This window comes from Centruroides vittatus, unplaced genomic scaffold (assembly GCF_030686945.1).
Source record: "Centruroides vittatus isolate TY-2023 unplaced genomic scaffold, ASM3068694v2 contig_7, whole genome shotgun sequence".
Taxonomy (NCBI): domain Eukaryota; kingdom Metazoa; phylum Arthropoda; class Arachnida; order Scorpiones; family Buthidae; genus Centruroides; species Centruroides vittatus.
The window spans coordinates 3710368-3724554 of NW_027122442.1; the positions used below are offsets into that span (position 1 = coordinate 3710368).

General features: G+C 29.5%; 1 protein-coding gene across 4 annotated transcripts in view; it reads left to right on the forward strand.

Moving 5' to 3' along the window:
- LOC136980490 (INO80 complex subunit D-like) overlaps positions 1–14187 on the forward strand; it is a 104905-nt gene that overhangs the window by 24939 nt on the left and 65779 nt on the right. For all 4 annotated transcript variants that reach the window (XM_067276615.1, XM_067276617.1, XM_067276616.1 and 1 more), the window contains exon 2: positions 1283–1584. The gene's annotated coding sequence lies outside the window, so the exon portion shown is untranslated. The remainder of the gene's footprint in view (positions 1–1282; positions 1585–14187) is intronic.

Sequence of the window (14187 nt, forward strand, 5' to 3'; positions counted from 1 at the left end):
TTAAAAATGCAACTTAACAACAATTCTGTTAGGTTGCATTCTTAATTAAATGGCATCACTGTTATCACCGTAAAATAAGTGCAATCATCAATATGAAATCAGTAAAACATTTATTCTACAGTTAATATTTTCATAAAGTAAGTAGCCTGTATTTTCCATCAGAACATAAAACAAATAAATATAACTGAAATTTCATTTGAATTGGACAAAAATTGCAGGTGTTATAAGGAATTCACACACATACACACTGACTGCGGCTTTTATATTATTAATAGTTTCAACCCAGTTGTAAGGGATTTCATTCCTAAAATGCACGGGGACTGAAAAACACTGTTCATATGGGAATCTCTTTTCGTTACATCAATGTTGCCATGCAATTCTCTCACACTTGATACATGTAACTGTTTTTATATCAATACTTCTATGATCATTGTTTTTTACTTTGAATTTCTTTTTCTAGACTGTTCAATATATTTATAAACTGACCATGATCAGAGTAATTGCCGATAACATTTCTGATGAAATATTATTTGATATGTTTAGTTTCATGATAAACAAATACATAACATAATTTGTTAAAATAAATAAGTGTTATAAATAAATGTAATTTTAATAAAATTTATTTATTTTGAAGACTCCAAGTGTAATTTTAGAAGTTTGTTTTCAAACTAGGTTTGATATATAGGATAAATTTAAGTTTAAATTTTAATATAAATAAACATCACTAAGCCCGATGAGTATATAATGAAATACCAATGATCGCCTTAAAAATCAGGCTATAAATTGGCTAATTAAATGATTGATATAAAGTAATTTGTTACTAGAAGTAGAGGTTAGGTGCCATCTCTTATCTAAGTTAATAAGAGATATTATAATATTAACTTAGATGAGAGATTGCACCTAGTGTCTACCTCTAGTAACAAATTACTTTATATCAGTCATATAATTAGCCAATTTATAGCCTGATTTTTAAGGCGATTGTTGGTATTTCATTACTTTAAATTTTATATTATTCCAGATTTTCAATAGAAATATAACCTAAAGCAAAAAATATTTGTTGTATAAAATTTTCTTGCTGGATTTTAAAAGTTTTTGTGACTTTATTAAAATAGATCTTGTCCAGATAAAATTTGATATTTTAATACACAATAAGATAGATTTTTATTGTAAAAATCAATAATAGCATAAATAAAAATTTATTTACATATTAGTAATTTCATGTTACAATATATTTTACCATGTTAATAATAATTATTATTATAATGTTTTTTTATTTTTCAAGATTAATCAAGATTTCTACAATGTGAATGTGGATTTTCAAATTTGTATGATGCAATTGATCACATTTGAATGCTAATTTAATCACTTGAGAAGAAACTGCCAAAATATTTTAAATTAATAGAATATTTTTAAATATTAAGTATTTCACCAAATATCCAAACATCAGAAGTATGATAACAGTATGGCAGAAACTATTTATGATTATGCATTTTTTTGAAATTGTTCATATCTGTGCTATATCTGAAGCAAGAAAAGTACCTGCAAATCGTATATTATGATGCCACATTTTGATTTTGACAGAAGGTAATAACATTTTTATTTTGTTAATATTTATCCATCTTTACAAGTATTTTTTTTTCTTAGTAAATTAATAAACAATTTATATTTTATTGTTTGAATAAAAAAATAATGATTTTATTGTATTTACCATTTTAATGGAATAACACAAATCATATTAAGAAAGAAAATAAAATAGAAAATTCAAATAAAAAAAAAATAATCATAAAAATTCTTGTGTGTGTAATATAGTAAAAATATAAACAGCATATAAATCTCACAGATTATTTTTGAATGAAGTTTCGAACAAATTAAAATATGTATGTAAATCACTTATCACTTAATCTCGTGGTTGATTTAATTTAAATGTCAGTTGAATGTATATACAAATACAACCATTTCTCATAAAATTAAGGATGGGACAATTGTCAAGTCACCTGATTAATGATGAACAATTACTTGAGATTTGTATAATCATTAGATGGCACAACTAATTGCTCTCAAGTATTTTTTAAAATGTAAAATTTGAAGTGTTTTTTTATTTTAGTTTTTATAGTCTTTTTACTTTTAATCTTTTATAACAAGAATTCTGTTTAATATCTTGTCAATTAAATATATAAATATTTATTTTATTATTTATTTCAGTTTAAAGTTGTTTGAAAATATTGAAAAATAAATTGTCGTTGAGCAGTTGGGTTATTACTATTAATTTTAATAGTCAAGGATTAAATTTAAACACAAAGGAGAGAAAAGCATTGATTATTTTGTTGTTTTTTCCTTGTTGCTATTGGTCAGTAAGAAATGTCAAAATCCCAATTTGATTTATTTGGTATATTAGTAGGTGTGTGGCAGATTTATACCACTGTAATAAGAAAGGAATTAGTATACTTTTATATTCACATAATAAACAAAATCAGGGTCTTTTTTGCCTGGTATTCTGTTTGCATACAATCCAGCAGACCTGCTTGCTTGCTATGTAAGATGTTAAGAAGAACTGTGTGACTAGTTACGGTACTTAAAACTGGTGCAACTGGCATATAAATAACTATGTTCATTGACTACATGGTGATTCTTAAATTAGAAACACTTGGACACACTAGTACTCTCTCTTCCTCTGCTCCTTTAATGCCTGTGTAAGGTTGTCTCCTATCCTCAGATGACCAATATAATCTACCTAACTTAACCACAGTCAATAGATATACTGGTTCTTGAGCTATGCTCTAAAGTAGAGCTAATGTATCAGGTAGCTGATCAAGTAGCCGACATTTTATAAATGTAGGACACAGGTAGCACCTAGCTCCCTAGAGTCGCATTACAGAGAGAAGTTATTGATTTATCTATTTGGTTAGTAGGAAGTTTTATCATTTTCAAGCTTTTGTAACTTTTTTCTACTGTTTTGTGAAAAAAATCTTATTCATAATTACATTTTTAAAAATTTTTTATCATATATAAAGAAAGAAAAAGTATATTTGGGTTTATAAAAAAATTTAATAAGATGATAATTTGAAATTACAGATGAGAATGTGGATAAATTGAAAAGAATTATTTTCGATTTAACCTGTTCCTAACTTTTTTTTTGGCTCAACTTTAATCTCTCTCTGTCATTAATAAACACAATATAAATTGTGAATAACATATATCATAACTCCTATCTCACTGTAAACTACAATAATTCACCTAATATTAATAAATAAAAAAAAGATATGGGCTTAACCTTGATAAACTCCAAAATCACCCTAAATCCTAAATCTCTTTTTTTATAACACTTTAAATCTATCGTGTCTTAACACATGGAGGTCATTTCCATAATTAAATGTATATAATTCTCATTATTCCCTTTTCTTCCTGATTCAGAGAGTTCTCGGGAATCCTGAAGACATCCCATATTAATAATGTATACACTGGCTTAACTATAAATTTTTTGACTATGTTTTATTGCCCTTAATGAAAACTCCCAAAAATATTTAAAAATGAACACAAATTTTAAGCAAAAAACAAACAGGCTAATCAATTTAAAGTCTAAATTTGTGAAATTGACAGTTAATAGAAATATAAATATTAACTACATTTACAAATAAATAATATTCAAAACCAAATTAAAATAGTATTTATAAGCAAGCAGTCCTTTAAAAAAGACAAAAGTTAAAAATGAGAAAATTTCATATATTAAAAGAATTTTGAATGTTTACAGCTGACTCTACCTATGCTTAAGCCAGACTTACATTGCAAAGCAATTGCAGTGCTTGAAGTGGAAGAAATATTTGTTACACCATTTCCATAGCATTAAAGCTGTTGGCAACACAAGGGCCAGAATATCTGTTGACTTTGACTTAACCTGTCTGTAGTAATTAGGGTTGTCAATCCTCTAGTTCAGCGGTTCCCAACCAGTGGTTCGCAAGAGCTAAAATATGGTTCGCAAAAGATTTAAAACATTTATTGATTTTTAATTATTATTCCCACATTGATACAAACTGAATTTAATTTTTACTAAAAATGTTATGTTTTCTATTATAATAGTACTGTTAAAGCATGTTACTCTTGAGTTTAATGATTACTTATGTTAAAAGTTATGTTAAGGATAATCAGACAGATAATCAGAGTATTTGACTGACAAATATGACATCATTATCAGAAATTTATTTGTGACTGCTTATTGTTTTCAGTTGCTACTGTCTGTTAATCTGTCTAATGTATTGCAATTCAGATTTATGGCCATATTTACCAAATGAGAGTTGGGGGTTAAAGTTGCAAGTTTACCAATTAATGTTAAATTTACTTTAGGTACATGAATGCTTATTGGTCAGCTTTCAATTTCAACCCCAATCTTCCTTTGTGAATATGACCATAAGCCAATTTCATTATTTAGATTTTGTCACATTTATTGTCTTATAGTAAAAGTGATTAGTTCCAGGTTGGATCAGTTCCATACTGAGTGTTGAGATGCTTCCAGTTGGAACTACTAACATGTTCTTTGTTTTGTACTTTTATAAATGCAGCTTTTCATGGAATGGTGAACTCTTTATCTAGATTTGTACTCAAACTAAATGAAAATGTTTCATGCATTTTTAGGAATAATTAAATTAGTTTAAAGCATTTTAAATTTATGAAGATATTTTAAAAATTTATACTTTTATTAGAGTTTGTAATTATTTGTTTTATTAGTAACTAGCAGATGTCAAGCATTGCTTGGTCAAATAGTAAGTTGCTAAATGTTAAAAGTAGGCTAAAATATCCATAGCCTACCATTGTTAAGTTTATCACAAAGTGTCAAGGAGATTAAATCGGGGAGAGTTATGTGTTCAGATTTCATGGAAGCCTGTATTTTCCTCAGGGTCCCAGAGATTAAGTATGAAAAATTTGGTGCAGATTGGACAAAGGGTTTAGGAGTTAATAAGGGAGGATGAAATCAAGAAAGGGATAAGATATCCAAGCTTTGTGGTAATATATATTTATCTCAGAGTCCAAGTTAAGCAAGAATGATTCAGAGCAGACTGACCAAAAAGCTAAGAACATAAACAAACATTCTATTTAATATATAAAACTGACAAGGGATGGATAGATTCATTAACATGATTTTTCTTGAATACTATACATCTATTCCTTTTTTTAATTATCTGTGAGTCAGACCATACTTCAGTTTATGTTATTAGACATTCTATTTAATCTTGCTTTTTTCAGAATTATTATTGAATAAAAAAAAAAAACTGCAACCACTTGGACTTGCAAACTTAAGAACATGCCCCTGTCCTTTTGCATATTGTACACAATGCATTTGGGAAAAACATAGACAGATATGGGAAAGTAATAGAGGATCTCAATAATTGATTTCCATGATTTCTTTAAACTGTCAGCTGTCATATTTGAAAACTTTATAAATGAGATAAATTTGGAATAACTTGGATTATCTCATTTAAAATTGATCTATAGAATATACACAATAACAAAAACAAGTAGAAAGAAGTAAAAAAACTGTACTTGATTACTTTTTAACACTCCTGTGAAGAAAGTAAAAACAAAGGTTGAAATAAATAGTTAGTAGTATTAGAATATAATTTTTTTCAAAGTGCATTATATTAGTAATATAGGATATGTAATATCCTGTAAAAGAGTAAAATCAAGCAATTGTTTTATTCACTTTCAGGTTTTCTGTTGAAATATGGTAGTCTTCTTTATGTTATGATTTTCAAGATATTTGGAGAGTAGAACTAAATAACACTTTCAGAATAAATTTTTATTTTACTGCTTGTAAAATGACTCTGCTCTGCTACTAAACATTCCATACTACAATATTTTAAAGATAGTCATCTATATTTTTTAATTCATTCATTTAATTAATGAAGAATTTTTTAAATTTGGATTTTTTTCCTACTTTTTTACTTCCTAAAATTGCTATTAAGGCTTGAATAACTTAGTATATCAAAATTATCACTGTAAACTTACTTCAATTAACTACAGCTACATAATGTAATAAACTCAATGAATAACCTTTATAAACAGCACAAAAACATTTATTCACTAATGTTTTTGGCCGTTTTTAATGACCTTATTAAAGTAACAGACAAAATTGGAAAGTCCAGTGCATCTAAAAATACCAGAAATATCCAGCACAAGTTATACTTACTAAAAATAAAGAATAAATAAATATTTTTGATGATTTTTAAATTGTCATCCTCAGGTTAAAGTCACTTGAACATCAAGGTAAAAATTTGAATCATTTTCACATTGATGTTCAACTGACTTTAATCTGACGATGACAATTTAAAAATCATCAAAAATTGTTATTTCTTTACTTTTGGTAAGTATAATTTGTGATGGATATTTCTAGTATTTTTACTTGTGTTGGACTTAATTAATCCAGTCTTATATAGTTTGTATTTATTGTTAAAATTGGAAAGGTTGTTTGTTGAGTTTGAGCATATAAAGATTATTTGTTGAGTTTAGGAAACTCAAGAGGAGGAACCAGAAATTTGCAAAGTTGGCTCAATATGCACATGAATTGTTTAAAACATGTTTAAATAAAGTTTGAGTTGAACACCTTGGAGTCTTGAGAAACCAGTTAAGTTGCAAAATCAGTTCACCAAATTATGTTGACGAAATATCTAGAGAGTTTCTGTTAATTCTGTCAGTTTCTTGACTTTGATTCAAAAAAATTTTTTTTTATTTTGTTTAAATTGGGTTATATATATTTTTTGATGGTTCTATACTGATGCTGTTCTAAGAAAATTGATACAATGACTAATATTTCTGGTGGTTGTGTGTTTTCCACTGTTATTTGCTAAATGAATTGACTTATTGTCATGCTAATTTCCATAAATCAAACACATTTTTAAATGTAATGTAATTAACAAAACAATATGAAATAATTGGCAACGTAATAAAAATCTGCTTATTTAAACATGAAAAAATTTCTTTTATAAATACGCAGTTGGTGCTGAAAATTAATCAGTAAGAGATATGATAATAAACTGAATATCAGTAAGATATGATAAGCTATGAATGAAATCAAAGCTTATTCCTTAAAAAATATATATTTTTAAAAATTTATCAGAATTGTATCAGAATATTTTCAATTTGAATAAATATTTCAGACTGAAAAACAGATACAAAACGCTAGTGATTTCTAACAGAACTGGATGTGTTGCCATGAATATCTTGAATTATTCTTGTAACTTTTCATTTTTTTAATGTTAATGTAATAATTTTAACTTTAAGTAGTAGTAATGTTTTTCCAATGAAACAGTTATTTACTGATTACTCTGATTATTTGGGAATTAACTGTTACTTGACAATAATACCAATCGTCTCTTCCATTCATTAATTAATGTTTAGCAAACAATTACTTGATACATCTTTATATAAAATATTCCTAAATATTTTTACTCTAAAATACTTTATAAAAAGAAATTGATTGTATAAATATAATTTTGCATTTTTTGAAAGCTGAAACTTATATCAATGTTCAACCAATTGAATGTACATACTTTTCCAGCAGTGAAGTAGATGATTTACAAACATTTTAGACTACATTCAATAATCTGCTTCTGGTATAACTGGAACTTCTTATTTTCCAAAAAAATGGAATGCCTCCAGTTTTTGAAAAATAAGAAGTTCCAGTTATACCATCTGATGAAGTGGAATCAAGACACAAAAGAATTTATTATCCATAACTATACCACTATAACTATAACTATATCAATAACTGAAAACAGACTTGATAGCATAAAAAGTACCCATATCTGACTGTTACAGAGAAAAGGGTTCTTGATCATAAAAGAACAATTATACACAACAACTTTATTCTACAAACAAATCTTGAACATATCAAACAAGTTGTGCAACAGATACAGCAACACATAGAAATGCTAGATCACACAGTAAATCAGACACTTTGACAGTACCTCAGCAGCAGTCACTTATGAAAATGTACACAGCACAACATGCACCAATGAAAACACTAACATATGACAGTTATGATCAGTGATACTGTAGACACATTCACACATGCAGAATATTAATTAACAAAATTTATTTTGAATGGATAATTTGTAGGATTATAGTCTCCTTTCACCTACTGCTTATCCTTTTTGAATTATGAGTTGAGGGTGTGTATGTATACATATGTATTTACAAATTTATTTTAAGACACACTCACTAAATACTGGTACATCAGATTAGACCCCACAAAGAATCTCTGTGAGTTGCCAGTTATGTTACCTGGACAGAGGTCCAGGCAGCATAACTGGCAATGCATCCACACAGTAAGTAGCAGTTACAGGTTCAAGTCCTACTCCAGGCCGATTCTTTTCTTCCAGAACCATCTAAATTTTTCAATAACATATTAATTTAATTATAATTATTAAATGTAATAAGAAATAGTACCTATTGCCTACCTCTAGGCCAAAGTACATAATATCTAATTATTAATAGTAGCAATAATATAGCCCAATTTAATCCAGCAATCATTTGACTTTAACACATAAATACAACCTGAACAACAGGAATACATGAACACTTTCAAACAAAAATTTCATCTAATGAGGGGACAGCATGATGTTGGAGCCACCGATTTTGATCAAACTTGGTGAGAATATAGGGCATCCACAATGACTGACATGTGCCAAACAGTAAGGCACACTACTCAAAATTAAATTAGAAAATTAAAGTTGAAAATTGCAAATTATTTAAAACTTTTAGAATTTCTCTTGTTTATAGAGTAGCTGGTGGTTCAGTCGGGGCACTGGTTTGATAGTGATGAGGTTGATGTTTCAAACCTTATTGGTATTGTATTTTTTCAGAAGACAGGCATGCTGCATATAACCAGGAGAGACCATCATGCCAGTTAAACTGCAACTAAAAAAATAAAATTAATCAAATGTAACAAAACTAGTTGTTAATTAAATGTTAAAGGAAACATTCTTCCGATTACAACAAAATAATAACATTATAATTTGATAGACTTAAAATCAGGAAGAGTTTTCGTTTGCAGGATGATGATAAACAATGAACAGCTTATTGACATTAGTATTAATAGTAGTTGGTCAGTGTTGGCGGCACTGACCCTCTACCCTGACCTTAAAAATAACACCTCAAATTTCACACAAAAAGTGGATGTTAATCAGTATAAGTGAAGATAATTTACTGGGAGTTTCTGAAATTTAATATGTTTATTTTTACATTTTTGAATTGAATTATAATAAAATAAACACACAAAAAAACATAATAAAAACTTGTTTGTTTTTACATGTGTTCCCTAGAGCAGCGATTCTCAACCTTCTTAGCTCCGCAACCCCCCAAACAGTAAATATAAATAAAATTAATATTTTGCGACTCCCCACCCAAAGGAATAATAACAGTAAGCCTTACTATTCAATATTAGTAATTGAATTTTGACTGTAATTATAAATGTAACTTTAGCCACGTCTTATCTCTGTGAAAAGGGTTTTTCGTCTATGGTTGCGCTAAAAACTAAATACAGGAATTGTCTTTTATCACTCGAAAACAATTTGTTTTTGTGTGTTTCTAACATAGATCCACACTAAGGATTGCAATCCAGCAGTGTTTTGAATCCAGCTGGATTTTTGCTGGATTAAAATCATTCCAGCTGGATCCAGCGCGGATCCAGCGTGGATGTATTTTTGGTGCAATAAAGTGTTATCTATCTATCTATCCTGCAATTTATGTTTTTTAATGAAATAAAACATTTTAAAAAATACTTTAAAAGCTTTTATTATTTAGACTGGTCGCTATAAATCAGTAAAACTTCTTACACATTTAGGTAGTAAAATTAACTTTGGTTCAGTTTAACACTTGAGATAGAGATAATTAACTTTAAATGTTTAGTTAGATTATAATTATAATGTAATCTTTAAGTTAAATAATAGCAAAGGTAATTCTACTAATTAATTAATATTAATATATTATAATAATGTAAGGACGGATAATCAGTGGCTAAGTGGCTATCAGTCTTACCAGTTTTCATATATAGGCTCTACATATTAGTCTGTAGTTATTTATAGGTATGTAAAACTATGTACTGGAAGTAGAATAAGTTAAATAAACTACACCTTTATCAATCCAGCAAAATTTAATAAAATAATAACGTTTTCAATCGTTTTTAACGATCTTCCTCGGTTACAAAAAAATAGAACATTAAATATAGAACATAAAATGTGTTCGGAATAAATATCAAAATTAATGGAAAATGCCCAAACGGACAAAATATAGATAAATAAACAAAATAAATAGCGGAAAAAATATATACAGGGTGTTTTTTTTAACTGACGGTACTCTGAAACATCTGTAGAGCAATCTACCAGCCGGACTGTCGCCAAATTTGGGAGAGTTACTAAGGACGACATGGAAAAGAGATTCCGTGAAGAAAAAAGTAGTACCTAAATTTGCCGGTAGAGGAGGATTTGGCGCTGTTGTAGCGAAAAAGCTACCAGCACTTCACTGAAGAAAGGGTCATCAGTTGCTTTTTTCCACTTGCATGGCCGCCTCGCTCCCCGGATTTAACCCCATGTTACTTTTTCCTGTGGGGTTACTTAAAGTCCAAGGTCTATCTTAGTAGTGTCCCAAACTTGATGACTTTGAAGGACAACATTTCTCGAACTGTGATGAACATTCCTGCGGACGGCCATGTTATGTTCGGCCATAGAGAACACGGTGTTCAGTGTGCAATGAGTTGTCCAGCAGGACAGTGATCACATTGAAGAAGGGAGAAGGTTATTTGCTGATTAATTAAACTATCGTTATTACACTGAAACCTCTGTCTGATTATTCATTCGTGTGTTTGTTAATTGCAGCTGGATTTTATGCAGATTCTTAGCTGTTTTGCTACAACAGCGCCAAATCCACTCCTACCGGAAAATTTGGGTACTACTTTTTTCTTCGCAGAATCTCTTTCCCATGTCGTTCTTAGTCATTCCCAAATTTGGCGACAGTTCGGCTGTTAGATTGCTCTACAGATGTCTCTGAGTACTGTCAGTTAAAAAAAAACACCTTGTATATAAGATCCAATGAAACCAGCATTGTCCGTTAATAACATTAATGTAAAAGGATCTCCACATGGTAGACAATGAGTCTGCATCTCTATGGTTTATACAACCAGTTGTCATGTGCGCCTTGCAGATTTCCAATCTCTCAAGATGTTTGACCGTTTGCCTATTTGTCGTCGTTTTTATAATTGCCGCTTGATCCCATTGGACGTTACCATCCTTCTGTCTTGCGTATGATGCCAGCGCAGTGTTGTCAAGATTCTTACTGATTGTATATTTGTGCTCTTGAGCTTTTGTTTTAAACTGCGCATTGTTGCACCCACATAAACGAGCTTGGAATTGAAACGTTGGTTGTGTAAAGGCACCGAATATATACCCGTTGTTGAATTCTGATCCTCTTTCTTTTTATCGTTTCTTAAAAGTTTGAAAACAGTGGGATTACGTCGGTATACAATGCGAAAATTATTAGACCTGGCAGTACATCTATGTATCTTGTTTAAAAATGGGATGTAATTAAAGCACTATTCTTTTTATAATTATTCCGAACATATTTTATGTTCTATAGTTAATGCTGTGCTTTTTTTAACTGAGGAAGATCGTTAAAAGCGATTGAATACATTATTATTTTATTAAATTTTGCTGGATTGATTAAGGTATAGTTTATTTATGAGTAATTTAATTATTTGTGTTAGTAAAGTAGTGAGTAAGTAATTAGTAGCAGTCTAGTAGTTAGCAAAGCGGCAACGCGACGACGTAGACTTTTTCGCAATTATTTAGAAAGTTAATTGAGTATTTGCGGATCCGCAGCGTTGGATCCAGCACCAAGTGCTGGATCCAGCAGGCCGAAGAATGCGCTGGATCCAGCTGGATTGCTGGATGAGGGATCCAGCAATTGCAATCCCTAATCCACACATGGAGAAAATTTTTAATGAAAAACAAATGCAACCATCACATTAATTTCTTTCTTTACATGTGTACTTATTGTAAGTAAAATGTTTATAAGTTTATAATAAATGATTTTTTCTCATAAAATGATTTCTTTATTGTTTTGCGACCCCCCTTTAATATCACTGCAACCCCCACGTTGAGAAATGCTGCCCTAGAGGGATGTATAACCTCACTTAAATCAGTATACCAGCATTCTCCTGGGATAAATCAGCGTGTCAGTTTTTATCATATGGAAATATCTGATTTTGTGGTCTCTCTCAGATAGACTGGCATGCTGGACAATCCTGAAAATATGGTATAAATGTAATTCCTCCTAAAACTATAATTTTCACTTCATTCTTGGTACTTTTAAATTTATTATATTGACAGAGAGAAAATCTGATTTATTTTTGGAAAACTACAAATGTATAATAAACAGATTAATAAAACAATTAAATCCACCTGTTTCTAGTAACAAGTTGATGACAAAAGCAATTTAAAAATGCTAACTAACAATATTTATTTAAAAACAAAACATTTTCTATATATTCATGTACAGTACATACTCTGGCAACAAAGTCATTGTTTAACCTAAATGTGTTTATAATTGCCTCTTCATTTACTAAAGAACGAAAAGATGACTTTGATGTTTTTCACTAACGCCAGTAGTATGGAAATGTGTTTTGCAGAAGAGTCACTGCATGATGATAATACAAAATTACATTTAAAGGATGCTTTTACATATTGCAAAGGTAGCTTTCAAAATCAAGACCTAATTGCAGTCAAGGGTTCTTCATTAATTTTGGAAGATAAACAGTATGCACATTTATCCTCCAAATTAGTGATAGAGAAGTGTTTTTAAATGTTAGTCAAGTTTGTTTTTTCAGTGACATATCTACTGTATTTTTTCAGATTGTCTGACATGTTGGTTTGTCTGGAGAGATCATAAAATCAGATATTTCTGTATAGAAAAACTAGCATGAAGATTTATTCCAGGCAAATGCTGGTTTAAGTGAGGTTATACATTTCTTTATGGATGCATGTAAAAACAAACAAGTTTTTATTCTAAAACTGTGAAACTGTCAGCATTACATCAAAAACTCTGATTATATGTTTACTTTCTGTATTTTGTCTTCTTTCTAATGATGTAAAATGTCGAAAAGTCAAAGTGCTTTTGTTAAGTTAATTTTATTGTAATTTGATCCAAAAATGGAAAAATAAACATATCAAATTTTAGAAATGCTGTAAATTATCTCAACTTACCCTGATTAACATCCCTTTGTGTGAAATTTTATATGTTAGTATAGTAATAATAAATGTTAGTATGAATCCCATATGTACTGTACAGTACATGAATATTTGAAAATAATTTTTAAATAAATATAATAAATTTAAAAATACCAAGAATAAAGTAAAATTTATAATTTTAGAAAAAAATATTGCATAGATACCGAGAATCAAAACACCAATCTCGTGATTATGAAATTGGTACGCCCCCACTGAGTATACTGAGTACTCCCCATTGGTATGCTGAGCCACCAGCCACTCTATAAATGAGGGAAATTCTGAAGGTTTTAAGTGATTTGCAGTTTTCAACTTTAATTTTCTCATTTAATTTTGAGTAGTGTTCCACATGTCATTTGTAATGAGTAACAGATACCTGCTTGGCACATGTCAGTTGTTGGGGATGGCATATATCCTTACCAAGTTTGATCAAAATTGGTGACCCCAATGTCAAACTGTCCCCTTGTAAGTCTCAAAGACTGAATTGTTACAAAGACCATATGCTATGAGAACAACAAAATAAATTATTCACAATAATGTAGCCGTTTTACAAACAACTATATATCAAACCCACCACACAATAAGTACAGTAGCACACCAACAGAAAAGCAATTCAGAGACTGTAAGTCTGTTCTTTGGTCCAAGTCAATCACACACAAAGATGAAAAAAGCTGGATCAAAGAGAAAGAAGAAAACATGCATGAGACTCCTGTGTTGAAATAGACATATATGATATTCAACATGCAGTACAAAGAACACACAGTGGAAGACTACCTGGTTCTGACACTGATGATTTCTAGTACAAAAAAATTTACATCTTGCAACAGGAATTATCCCAACATTTGTAAATATGTGCCATGTTGCAATCACTCCACTAACATAATATTAATAGTAATAACAACTTATCTCACTAGTCTATATT